We start from the raw sequence: 13814 nt of genomic DNA, 5'->3' as shown, positions 1-13814 counted from the left end.
TTGATGGACACTTCTGTTTATCAGAAAATACTTTTGGATTCCACCAAAAGATTACAAGCCAAGATTCAACGACTCACGAGGTTGGGATTAGATGCAGGATTTTTTACATATTATCACAATAGATTTTTAAACAGAAATGGTCCAACAACTCCTGTACTACATACTTTGCCCACTATTCACTAAACCACCTGGAAGCCCAGTTATGTCTTCACGCAATTCTTTGCTTGAACCTTTGTCTTATTTTGTTGATGTTTTTCTACAATAAGAAGTTTTAAAGCTTCCATCTTATGTACGAGACTCTGCATATTTAATTAACTTTTTAATGAGATCTCTCAGGAAGAGTTTCTTTTCATTTTGTCAAGTTTTGATATAACATCTTTATATACCTCAATCCCTTGGGACATAGCTTTACAAGTTATTGAGGACACTTTGGAGGCCAAAGCGACGCCCATGTTGATACCCACAGATTTTTTGATGCAACTGAGTTGCTTAGCATTAAAAGAAAATTTTATCTTTACTATCATCAATACTATCTTCAAGTTGCAGGAGTGGCAATGGGGGCTGCCTTCGCCCCCTCAATAGCAAATTTATACATGGGCAAGTTTGAGAGAGAATTGTTGAATCACTCTCCCTTCCATGATAGAATCTATATGTGGAAAAGATTAGATTATATTTTTGTTTTATGGAAGAACTGTTGTCCTTTAGCCCAGTGGTCCCCAAACCTCTCCTGGAGGACCACCAGGCCAATTGGGTTTCCTGGATAGCCCTAATGAATATGCATGGAGCATATTTGCATGCCTGTTACTTACATTATATGCAAAACTCTCTCATGCATATTCATTAGGGTTAGCCTGAAAATCCGATTGGCCTGGTAGTCCTCCAAGACAGGGTTGAGGACCACTGCTTTAGCCAATAGATTAACTCATGTGATGAACATTTAAAATTCACTTTAAGTTACTCAGCTGAGGAATTAAGTTTTCTAGATTTATGTATCAAGCAACAAAGATCTGTATTCACTACTGCAGTTTTTATGAAACCTACAGACATAAGTACCCTATTGGCATACAAAACGTGTCATCCAACTAGGTTAAAAAACAGCTTGCCATTCTCTCAGTTTTTGAATGTTGTTCTTCATTGACTTCTTTCAAATGACAAGCAAAGATTATGGAGAAAAAAATCATTTCTCGGGGGTTATCCAACTACTGTTGTTAAGAAAGCATAAAGAAGAGCCAAATATTACAATCAGGATTTTTTATTCTCTCCAGGTAAAAGATCAGCAGATGGCATGGTTCAAACGTATTGTAAAATATTGCGCCCAAGCCACAGAGATAGCAAACATCATTAGAAAATATTGGTCTATTGTTTTTAAAGACAGCAGTCTAAGGATAGCATTTTCCCACCAAAGAAATTTAAAGGAGATTCTTAGCCCTTCTTCATTGGAAGAACATATGATGAGGTAGGGGGTAGGGTTGTTGGAGTGGGCAGACTTGATGGGCTGTGGCCCTTTTCTGCCGTCATCTTCTATGTTTCTATGTTTCTAAGACAAGCAGTGCCAACAGGACATTACTGATGTATGTCATGCAGCATTTGTGAACTTAGTTTACAAATTAAATCTTTCAAAAATCCAGTAGATGGCAAGGAGTATTTTTTACGTAATTTCACAAATTATAAAACCACCTTCATCATTTATATTATTCAGTGTCCTTGTTCTAAGATCTATATAGGAAAATCTATTGATTGTTTTAAGTACTCGAATGACTGAACATAAATCTAGATCTCTTCATCCTGTTTTTGATTGTTTAGGAGAGAGAGTTGCCAGACCACAGAAGGGAAGGAGGGAGAAAGATATGCCATACTGCAGGAAGGAGAGGAGAGAGATGCCAGACTGCAGGAAGGAGAGGAGAGGAGAGAGATGCCAGACTACAGAAAAAAGAGAAGAGAAGGAGAGATATGTTAGACCACGGGAAGAAGGAAGGAAGGAGAAAGATGCCAGGCCATGGGAAAGGAGAGAGATTCCAGGCTATGGGAAAGAGAGGAGAAAGATGCCAGACCTTAGGAAGGGGGAAGACAGAGATGTCTGACCACAGGAGAGAGAGGGAGGAGATGGTGCACAGCAATGTGTGTGGTAGGGAAGAGATAAGAAATACTTCTTATGGATAGATGTAAATTGGGGAGAAGAAAGAGGGAGGAGATAGTACCCATGGATAGATGGGAATGGGAAGGAAGACATGGAAAAGTAGATAGATTTTTAAAAGCAGAAAAATGGAAGAAAGTAGAATTTTAAAGATGGATGTAGGGTAGAAAGAAGGAGCGAAAACAGCAAATGGATAAGAAGTCCCTGGATACACTATTAACAGCACAGACAAAAGGAAGTGCAGCCAGAGACTAGAAAAAGATGGTTAGAAAAATAGAATCACCAGACAACAAAGGTAGGGGAAATTATTTTATTTTCAATTCAATTTAGTGATAGAAATATGTCAGTTTTGAGAATTTACATCTGCTGTCTATATTTTGCACTGTTTAGGAAGAAATGCATTTGTTTCTTTTTCTCTGGGGTTGTACTGCATGCGGAGTATCACATCTTATGGTTTTGTTTGTGTATATTAGTACTTTTAGTTTGTGGTCCTGTATTTACATAGGGGTTATCTATGTTCTGCATGTGTGACCAAGGCCAGGTATTCTGGTAGGAATGAATGTTGAGATGCATACATTGTACTTTGTGTAGTTTAATTTTGTGGTTAACCATTATGTGGTGTTAATAAGATTATATTGTGTGTGTATATATAAAAATGAATGGAAAAATTGTATTACAATTAATACTATTATGGGGGCAGGGTCTGGGGCGGAGCTTTTGCCTCTCCCCCAACAAAAAAGTGCTCTGCTGCCTATGTCCTGTTGTATTATCTTCATCTGTTTATGTCTGTTATTTCTTATCTTACACAATCTTTCACCATTAAATGTGGAAATAAAGGTCAACAGCCAAGTTGCAGGTGATAACATTTTATTGGACTAAATGCATGTATTTTTTTTACAAGCTTTCAGATTTATCTTTGTCAAAGATATAAATTAGTCCAATTAAATAAAAAATCACCTGCAGCTTGGTAGTTGACCTTTATTTCCACATATCCAAATGGACTAGTACAGGAGTCACAATTTTGTGCTTACCATTAAATGTCTATCCCTAGTTGGTTAGTGTTTTCATTTATTTAAAATTAAATTCTTGATTTAAGCATTATGGGGGTCATTTGCTAACAGGGCACGATAAAATCATTAGCATGCTTTGTCATCCATGAGCTGTATGTTAGATGACACGTGTTTAGCCACTATTTAATGATTCCTTATATATCTATGTTTTTAAAAAATGAAATGCTCTCACTACTTGATTTCAAAATAATGTATTATGTTTTGAATTTTGAATTTTTTTTCTTTTAAAATTAATTTCACTCTTGATTTATCTTTTTTGCCTTTTCAGGTGGGCGAATATTTTCAATTAAGGACACATTGCTGATCAAAATGTTGCTCTGCAGTTAAAAATAACTGTAAACACTGCATTTGATTGGTTCTTCATGAGGTATTGTTGAGGGGTGACCTTACAAAACTTACCATATAAATGTTGAAATAGAAATAGCATATCACCAACTATATTTAGGGGTCCTTTTATCAAGCCGCGCTAGTGGGGTTAGCGCGTCGGACATTTCATCAAGCGCTAACTGCGCTAACCCCCGCGGCTGGCTAAAAAACTAACGCCTTCTCAATGCAGGCGTTAGCGGCTAGCGCAGCAGGCAGTTTAACGCACGGTATTACGTGTGTTAAACCCCTACCGCAGCTTGATAAAAGGACCCCTTAATTTCCCAGCAAACTATTCTTACATCTCCAGTTCATAATTAGAAGTGTTGTTCCTGACTTGCCTTATTACAAATTGTTTCATTGGACAACAGTTCTCAACCCAGTCCTATACTTTTCTGTGAGTTTCTTTGACACCTCCCCCCCCCCAAAGTATCTGGTGTTCTAGCTAAGCTTAGTGAACAAACAAAATATAGTTGTTATGAGGATACAGAATATTGTATGCCTTGTACATATTAAGGTCAAGTAGGATAATAGTTCTATGGGAAGCATTGCATTCTGGAATCTAAGGATAGAAATTTGATATGTAAAGAAATAAGTGTACTACAATTCATCAAACCAGAATGATGAAACAGACTGAAATGCTAACAGAGATTAGACATGCTACTAAAATTAGAAACTTAATAATAATGGGAGATGTCTATTACCAAAAAATTGACTGGGTGACTTTCTCAGGGCATTGAAATGAGTATCATTTCTAGATGCCATAAATGACTACTAACAGTGATCCTAGAGCCAGTGAGAAGATGAGCTACTTGAGATCTAGTTCACAGTGGAATACAAGACCTCCTGCAAGGGATAACAAGATGGATCTGCTTTGCATTAGTAATTATAAGGAAGGGTAGTGAAACTAATAATAGAATAGCATTTAACTTTTAAAAGGAACCAATAATAAAACAAAGTAGAAGGCAACTAAAAAAAAAAGCAGTTGTGGCGATTGTTTAAAATACCTCTTGAATGCCCAAATTAAATGTATTCTACCTGTTCAGAAAATAAAAAGTTGGAAATAATACGAAGTGACTACTAGCTTGGCTAAGTGATTTTCTGAAGGAGGCTATTACAATTAAAATGGCATTTCTTTTCATTTATATTTATATAATTTAAATACTACATTTCAAGAAAGGTTGACAAACTGCTTCATAATTATATCATTAAATCATTCTACAAGAAAAGAAAACACATAAATAGTTCACTTAACCTCAATAAAGGAGCAGAGAAACGAGGATAATAATAATAACTTTATTCTTGTATACCGCATTACCATGGAAGTTCTATGCGGTTAGCAGATGAAGAGACTGTACATTTACAGCGAAGTTCAAAAGAGCAAGTGATCTCTGAAAACTCAGGAAATTTTCAAAGAAAAGCCAAAAAATGAAAGGTACTAATACCAAAGCACTAACATCAGATATGTGGAAGGTGTTGCATCAGGCATGGTTGGAGCTGAAATGCTGGCATCAATAAAAGATTGCAACTATTTTGAGTCTAAAAATAGCCTGCAGAGCCAACACATGTGGATGCTTGGCCAAAAGGCCTTCAATCTCACCTATCTGACCTAAGAGAAACAGTTGATTGAAAAAGAAAATCATTTTTCTAATGAAAATACAATCTTAAGATCCAGTCCTTAATAATTGAAGTAGCTTGAGAAATATAAAGAACTCAAAACTTTCTAAAAACATAGTTTAGGTCCAAACTATCAACTGCTGAGCTCTTAGACCTCCTTATTTACTGTTCATCTAGATTTGATGTAATACGCACAGGATAATGGTGGAACAACCTCCTTGGGACATGTAAATTCATCAAAAACTTTTTTCACATATCCATAGGAGGTATTTTATCCTTTTGTCCCCTTATGTTGGAATACTTTTAGACTTTGCCATTTGAGAAATACACAAAGATATGTTAGCCTTCCCTTCCTTTAAGGGAATTAAATCTGCTGGGAAGCTCAGTCGATCTTTTGTTTTCAAGTTTGTAGAGATCTGGAATGAACTTCTTGACTCCATTAGGCTCTTTGGCCAGCATCAATTATTTCGTAAATCCTTGAAAACTTTGTTGTTCTTGCAATTTTTAAATGCTTTAACTATAGTCTCAATGAAATGATAATATTATAGTTATTTTTTTATGTTCTTTTACTATGTACGGTACTCTAGTTTTTTAATTATAGCTTGTCTTTCTCCTATGTTTTTTGCTATGTACTCTAGTCTTAATCGTATGTGAACCGAGTCGAGCTCCAGTGGGAGATGACCTAGTATATAAACCGAATATTAGATTAGATATTAGAGGAGACCAATGGTTCATTTACTGCTTTTGTTTCTCCAAGTTCGCCATCTTATAGTGAACAACACTCTTGTCCTTGATAAGAGATGAATTACAAGCTCTCATGGTAACTCTTACTTTATTTGTTCATACCATTCTTCATCAATTCCAAGTGTCTCTTGTGAATGCCATTGGGTCTTCAACAAATTAAAATTCCCAATAAATTTGTTCAACCTCATAGGGGCTTTTCCATCTGCACTGTATCCTTTCCTACCTCTACTAAGACCACATCACTAGACTCCAAAGTTATACCTGAAGCTACACTAAACCCTATGTTAATGCTCACACTTCTTTCTTCAGCTTAAGATGTTAATATTGGGACAAACCCACTTACCACACCTTCATTTGCATCCAACAGTTTGCTTCCATCAAGAAGGGGAAGAGACACCACAGCCGACAAGTCCCTACCACCAGAAATTCTTCTAAGATGCCTTTTGTCACTATCATGGATTCAGACTCCTCAGCTTCCACCTCAATTCTGTCTCTTTGCCTTCTTGCAATGCCCCAGGCTGAATGAGAATTCAACTTTCTCATGTGACACAAACTCTCTGATGTAAGGCAATCCAACTGGGATTCCCACTTTAGCTGGAGGGTACACAAAAGCATCCCTATGCTGCTGACCATCTACCTCTGAAGATCTGACTGCTGTGAGATACATTTGGAGCATCCACTTATTTAACCATGAAAGGCAGGACCCAAGCCACTACAAGCAAAAGAACATGAGCCATTGGAGCTCACAACTCTGCATTTGTTTCTACCTCCTTCTTGCTCTGGTCCCTAAGGACACCCTTTAAAAAATGGTCTTAAGAAAATAGGAAAGACCATGAGCACTGGCAAATTAGATGCAAAACATTGATAAGACAGACCAAAGAATAATTTGAGAAAAATCTTGCCAGAGAGGCAAAACCTAATAATAAAATCTTTTCAAAACACATAAGAAGAAATAAGTCTCTAAGTAATTACTTGGACCATTAGGTAACCAAGGTAAAAATTGTACTTAAAGGGGATGGAACTTGATATACCACTTCTGTAGTTACAGTCCAGGCAGTTTACATATACAGATGCTTATTTTGCAATTGGAGCAATGAAGGGTTAAGTGACTTGCCTAGAGTCACAAGGAGCTGCAGTCGGAATCAAACCCCTCCTAGGTTTTCAGGCTACTTCACTATAGTCTGTTATTAAGAAAGATATGGGGGAAGTCACTGCTTGCCCAGGATCGGTAGCGGGGAATGTTGCTATTCCTTGGGTTTTGGCCAGGTACTAGAGACCTGGATTGGCCACTGTGAGAATAGGCTACTGGGCTTGATGGACCATTGAGCTGACCCAGTAAGGTGGTTGTTATGTTCTCTAACCACTAAGCTACTCCTCCACTACTTATCAGGATAAGGCCATACACAAAAGCTAAGGAGTTTACTAAACTACCTTGGCTGTTACCAAAGCATTAAGCATGCGTTATCAGTTAATGTTAGTGCCACACTAGCAGTTGATGCATGTTATATGCTGCATTAACAGGTAACAGAGCATGGTGAAGAATGAAAGGGTAATGTACCTCCGTTAACTTGAAGGTAGTTACTATTAATGCAGCAGATAATAAAGCATAGTTAAAACCATCTGAATTGCTGTAACTACATGCAATATCTACATGCACTTAAAGGTCAATTCTGTAACTAAGTGTTAACATTTATCCGTGTCCTACATAAGTGCAGCATTAACTGACACATGTTCAAATACACTAAGTGCTGTTTTAAAAAGGCGCACATAACTGCAAGGAGGGCACACACGTGGGCTGGTCATTGGTAGGTCTTCATCTAACACACAACATATAGAACATACTAGGTTATGTGCCGTGCTTGGTGCATTTAGGCATGCTCATGCATATCCTTGCCTAACATTTAGCAAGCCAATGTGGGTGTATGCTAGTATTTTATAACAACATAGGTGCACTTAAGTGCCATTATAAAATTGGTGCTCAGCACCATCTTAAAATGCCAAGTTATAGCATTGACTCTTTAATGGGCATAAAAATTTTTTCTCTATGTTAATTCCATGGGAAACTGCAGGGAATGTCCCAAACAGTTAATATAGAGTTTTCTGCAGTTATTATTTGTTGGCTAGTAATATATGTTAACTGCAAAATCTTACCACTCTTTAGTAAATAAGGCCTTAATGAGGTAGTAATGTCAACAAAATAAACCAAAGTAAATTAAACTTTAAAAAATAACCTATCTATATAGACTATCATCAATACTTATTCCATATAGATTAATAAAGATGTCTTACAGTTTTTAAAAATGTTCACTGGTAAACTGCTCATAAGTAAAGAATTTTATATGTAGTCAATTTTCAAAAATATTTTATAAACAGACTTAATTTACAGAAAGCAGTTCAAGCTTCTTTCTGACCAGCAGTGAACTGGCCAGTGCCAAATGAGTTATGTTAAGTGATATATCTCAGCAAAAATTTCATCTGATGAATCTAGACAAAAGACTGTTCAAGAATAACAGTTTTCATGTTACTACTACTAAGTATTTTATCATTTCTATAGCGCTGCTAGACATATGCAGTACTGTACATTAAAACATTCAAGAGACAGTCCATGCTTAGTAGAGCTTACAGTCTGATCAAACAGACAAACAAGACAAGTAGGGGGTTAGGAAGTTTCTCAGACATGGGTACTTTATTAGCGAGTGGGGGTTAAGGTTACCAACAACAGTACTAAAATCCCTCCAAGATATGACTGTTGTTTTACCTTAGAACTGCATTATTTTAAAAATACATTTTGCATTAAAATTATCCAAGGTAGGCTATACAAAATAAAGAAAATCAGCTGTTCTCTATAGCTAAGTAACAACTTTTTTTTTTTTTTTAAAGTGATACCAATGTGGATAACCAGTCAGATCATGATGTTGTTTTATATACATTGTTATGACTTGATATTTCCAAACTGCCAATAAAATGTTTTTTTAAAGTTATTTCTTGTAAAGTCTCCCTTGTTTTGCAGAGATACCCAAAACAGAACCATTCTTTCTAGGCTATTCAGAGAAACTGAAGCAAATCATTGTTAATCTGGAAGACATTGTAGAGCAGAATGACAAAGTAGTAGGAATTCACCAGACCTGATGGTATTTAACCAGAGTTTTAAAGGTACTCAAATATGAAATTGCAGTCCTGCTTCCATTAGTAGCAGAAATCTGTAACCAACCATTAAAATCTGCCACTGTAGCTTTGAACTGAAGGGTAATCAATGTAATGCCAGTTCTTAAAAAGGGATCTGGGATTCATCCAAGAAAACTATAGTCCAGTGAACCTGATGTATCTACTGTGCAAAAACAGTCAATGCTATTGTGAAGAAAACTATTAGGCATTAGGGATGCACATTTGATTTATGTTTTTACTTTGAAATAAGAGGGGGAAACCCTTAAATTTTGATTATTTTGCCTCTCTCAGGAGACATATGTGCATTATTTCTTGATAGTGGGAAATAATACACACTCTTTATTAAGTGTGTGCACTGTTTCCTAATGCATGCAAATGCTACTGGGAAGTATTGTGTGCACTCTTTGCACTTGTGTGTACACTGATTCTGAGATTGCCTCCAAAATGGGAAAAAAAAATCCCAACATGATATTTCTCTTGAACAACATGGAGAACTAAACAAAATGAAAAATTTTGGATTGCATACCCTTAATAGGCATATAAGTAAATAAGACTTTAATGGAGAATAAGCAGTAGAAATTTAGGGCCCTTTTTACAAAGCCATGGTAGCAAGTCCCGGTGTGGCAAATGCATTGGCTACACTGCATTGCATTTGCTGCATAGGACTCGTTACCATGAAAGGGGCCTCTAATGCAGTATATTGAAGAACAGCATAAATGCCAGCTTTTATCAAACCATGGTAGAGCTTTTTACTGCGGGCTAGCAAAATAAATGCTCTGACATTCAGTTTCTTTGAGTGTCAGAGCATTTACCTCAGTCCACAGTAAAAAAGCTCTATCACAGTTTGATAAAAGGAACCCAAAATGTCTATATGAATAGAGAGAAAATGTAATAATACCTATAAAAATTAACTAAACACAGATGTATAGATTAAAATCATCATTAGAAATAAGCACAAGAACAGGAAATAATCTAAATAATTAAAACTTTAAGCAAACAATACTAACAAATTAGCATCATAGAAAATGCAAATAAATGCTACATACTAAAATATATTCTGATCTAGCACAAGTACAGAAAAATCAGACTGCCATTGTACATTTTATACTACTTTCATTGAATTTCAGCCAAAGAAGCCAGATTGTTTAATTTCTGGTCCTCCATATATATTTATTTTATTATACTTTCTTTTCTTTTTTTCAAGAAAACCACTGTGCCTTCTTTCACCTTAATTTTTATTTTAAACTTGCCTTTCCAGTGCAATAGGTGAGACATTCTAGACAGATAGGTAGTGTCCCCATGACTACGTGCCATCTGCAGAAGGAATCCACTCTGGATTTTTTTCTCTATGCCTCTGCTGTACTGTGCTCTCTAGCTACACCTACAGTTTTTTCCTTCTGTATTCTTGCCAGCAGGAGTGTGTTTTTCTGCTCTCCATTCTTTATTATTTTATTCAGTGTTTTTAGTCCTTTTTTGGGGATTCTTGTGCTTGGAGCGTTTCTTCAGCTTTGCCTATATTGAAAATACACAGACTTCAACCTGTAGCTGACAGGCCAATCCCAGTGGCTGTTAGCCAGCCTGCATCATTTTCTTTGGAACTCAGGTCTGTCTCTGAAGTTGTCTCACCTACTATTAAGCAGGGGTCAAACACAGGCTGTTAGGCGCCCTTAGGAGACTCGGTGGTGTCTCGCAGGCTGTGTCTTCTCACCTCTGCTTGTTCCGGTGTGCATCTGTCAGTCTGCAGGGGTGGAGGTGCAGTCAGGCATAGGGTCTGACTGACAGCCCAAAGATCAGCATTGCAGAAGCATTCCCACCATGAGACAGTGATTCTTTGATCCAGCTACTTTAAGAGAGCTGAGGCAGGCTGCAGCATAGTTCCACAGACAGGTCACAGTGAGGCTGTCGCAGCCTGTGAGGTGAATCGGGGGAGGTCTGAAAGGTGGGGTTTTCAAGGTTTCTGCATATCCCCCTATGTTCTCCTACCTGAAAAATCCTAACATCGCTGTTTTTTGACTTTGGTAAGTATTAAAAATATCGCAATTTGGGCGCGGATGTCAAATGAGTGGCCATCTTGGATTTTTAGCTATCTTTTTTTCAAAAACTCCCTGCTTTTCCAAAACTGCAATTTTTGTCTCAAAACTAATTGGGATGGAGTCCTTGGGTTCTCCTGATGTGAATTCTTGCAAAGATTGCGCAAATTTAGCGCCTCAAGAGCACACATCTGAGAGAGGCGGCAGCTTCCAGCTTAGCCTCTCCTCTGTCGAAGCAAGTGATCAAACACTCAGCTAGCCTGGTAGGGCGGCCTTCTTTTTTTCATGGGTTAGCATAGCTTCTAATTCAGTGCGCCTGGCTGCGTGAAGCGCAAAGTTAAGTCATCAAAGGGTAACTCGACACTCCAGGAGCCGGAGGCTTTCTCTAAATTTATGAAACATTTGTGTAATGAGTTTCAAATCCAGCATTCTTCCCCTGTTCTGCCCCTCTCCATCTCAGTTGCCCCTGTTAGTGGCGTAGCTTCGATGGATACATCCTCTCAGTCAGCCGTGTTTTTTTGCATTGCCTGATCTTGATCTGAGGGATCCTGATAATGATGACCAACTTGCTGACCACTTATTTACAGGCATAGCACTTTCCAGGATGGGAGATCAGGGACTGTGCTGGATCTGCAGATCCCTCTGGGGTTAAGAACATAAGAATTGCCGCTGCTGGGTCAGACCAGTGGTCCATCGTGCCCAGCAGTCCACTCCCGCGGCTGCCCTTAGGTCAGAAACCAGTGCCCTGAGTCTAGCCTTACATGCGTATGTTCTGGCTCAGCAGGAACTTGTCTAACTTCGTCTTGAATCCCTGGAGGGTGTTTTCCCCTATAACAGCCTCTGGAAGAATGTTCCAGTTTTCCACCACTTTCTGGATGAAGAAGAACTTCCTTACATTTGTACGGAGTCTATCCCCTTTTAACTTTAGAGAGTGCCCTCTCGTTCTCCCTACCTTGGAGAGGGTGAACAACCTGTCTTTATCTACTAAGTCTATTCCATTCATAATCTTGAATGTTTCGATCATGTCCCCTCTGTCTCCTCCTTTCAAAGGAGAAGAGGCCCAGTTTCTCTAATCTCTCACTGTACGACAACTCCTCCAGCCCCTTAACCATTTTAGTCGCTCTTCTCTGGACCCTTTTGAGGAGTACTGTGTCCTTCCTCAAGTACAACGACCAGTGCTAGACGCAGTATTCCAGGTAGGGGCGTACCATGGCCCGGTACAGCGGCATGATAACCTTCTCCGATCTGTTCATGATCCCCCTTCTTAATCATTCCTAGCATCCTGTTCGCCCTTTTCATCGCCGCCGCAACACATTGCGCAGACGGCTTCATCGACTTGTCAACCAGTACTCCCAAGTCTCTTTCCTGGGGGGTCTCTCCGAGTACTGCACCGGACATCCTGTATTCGTGTATAAGATTTTTGTTACCGACATGCATCACCTGGGGAAGATCCCACAGTTCTGCATTTATTTAAGTTTGCGGCTTTGCCGGATCTTGTTGCAGTCTTTGCAGGAATTGAATTTTTTCACTCAGCCGGCTTCTTCCAACACTTCCTAGATTTGTGATATGTGCTCGCAGTCTTCCATTTTTCCCTGGCACCCTGATATGAGCATTCTGATTTCAGAGCAATTTGATTCTCTGGAAGGTGCTCTTAAGATAGTCAGAGGTCATGTCTTGCTTTTATCCTCTGACACAGGAGTGCCAACAGCTTCTGGGTCAGCCTATGGTGGATTCTTTGGTTGTGCAGGTGACTAAACACACCTCTCTACCCAGTGAAGGTGGTGTGGTGCTTAAAAATATGCAGTCCGTTGTGTGGATGTGATCCTCCAGAGACTTTTTGATGCAGCTGCTTTAGGCATAAAGGCTGCTTCAGTGGTGTCCTTTGTCACACGCGCCTGTCAACTGCACACACTGGAGAGAGAGACTGTGGATCCCCCTCAACTTCTTTTGGCTGGGTCAGATTATTTTGCTTGAATATTGTATGACCTTGTGCAGGTTTTGGCAAAAGTGTCAGCGTTCTCCATTTCTACCCGCAGGATACTCTGGATCAGACAATGGGCTGGTGATTCTACTTTGGCTAGACTTCCCTTTAAGGGGCAATTATTGTTTAGCAAGGGCCTTGACCTCATGAATTCTGTAGTGGACCATCATCCTAAGACCTTGCAGGACAGCAGACCCAGAACTTCTAGAGGTTCTGGTCATTCTAATTTTCATAGCTTTAGGCCAGGGGTAGGCAATTCCGGTCCTCGAGAGCTGGAGCCAGGTCAGGTTTTCAGGATATCCACAATGAATATGTATGAGATGGATTTGCATGCACTGCCTCCTTGAGATGCAAATCTATCTTATACATATTTATCGTGGATATCCTGAAAACCTGACCTGGCTCCAGCTCTCGAGGACCAGAATTGCCTACCCCTGCTCTAGGCGATCCCAATCGTATGTGAATGCCACGTTGCAGAGATTTTCCCAGGGCCCCGGCCCAGGTATGCTGGCTACAGACAGCCCCGGCCTTCCTCCTCCTATCCTGCACCCACTGCCAAAAAGGCACATTGATGCCAGGCTGAGAAATGCCCCTCTTCAGATAGGGGGCAGACTCAGCATTCCTGCCTGCCTGTGTTTGTATTTCATCTGGCCAGTGGGTCTTGGACATTATTTGATCAGTTTACAAGCTGTGGAATGTGCCCAACCTCT

At 39.1% G+C, this 13814-nt stretch overlaps 1 protein-coding gene across 6 annotated transcripts in view; it reads left to right on the top strand.

Annotated features, from left to right (window-relative positions):
* RBM26 (RNA binding motif protein 26) overlaps window positions 1-8909 on the top strand; it is a 946655-nt gene extending 937746 nt beyond the window's left edge. For 5 of the 6 annotated variants that reach the window (XM_033948169.1, XM_033948166.1, XM_033948164.1 and 2 more), the window contains one exon: window positions 3473-8909. The gene's annotated coding sequence lies outside the window, so the exon portion shown is untranslated. The remainder of the gene's footprint in view (window positions 1-3472) is intronic. The other variant, XM_033948165.1, reaches the window with a different exon arrangement.
* The last annotated feature ends 4905 nt before the right edge of the window (window positions 8910-13814 follow it).

Source organism: Geotrypetes seraphini, chromosome 6 (assembly GCF_902459505.1).
Source record: "Geotrypetes seraphini chromosome 6, aGeoSer1.1, whole genome shotgun sequence".
NCBI classification, from domain to species: domain Eukaryota; kingdom Metazoa; phylum Chordata; class Amphibia; order Gymnophiona; family Dermophiidae; genus Geotrypetes; species Geotrypetes seraphini.
Note: the sequence above shows the minus strand (reverse complement) of the source record. Positions and strands in the feature narration are given on the sequence as shown.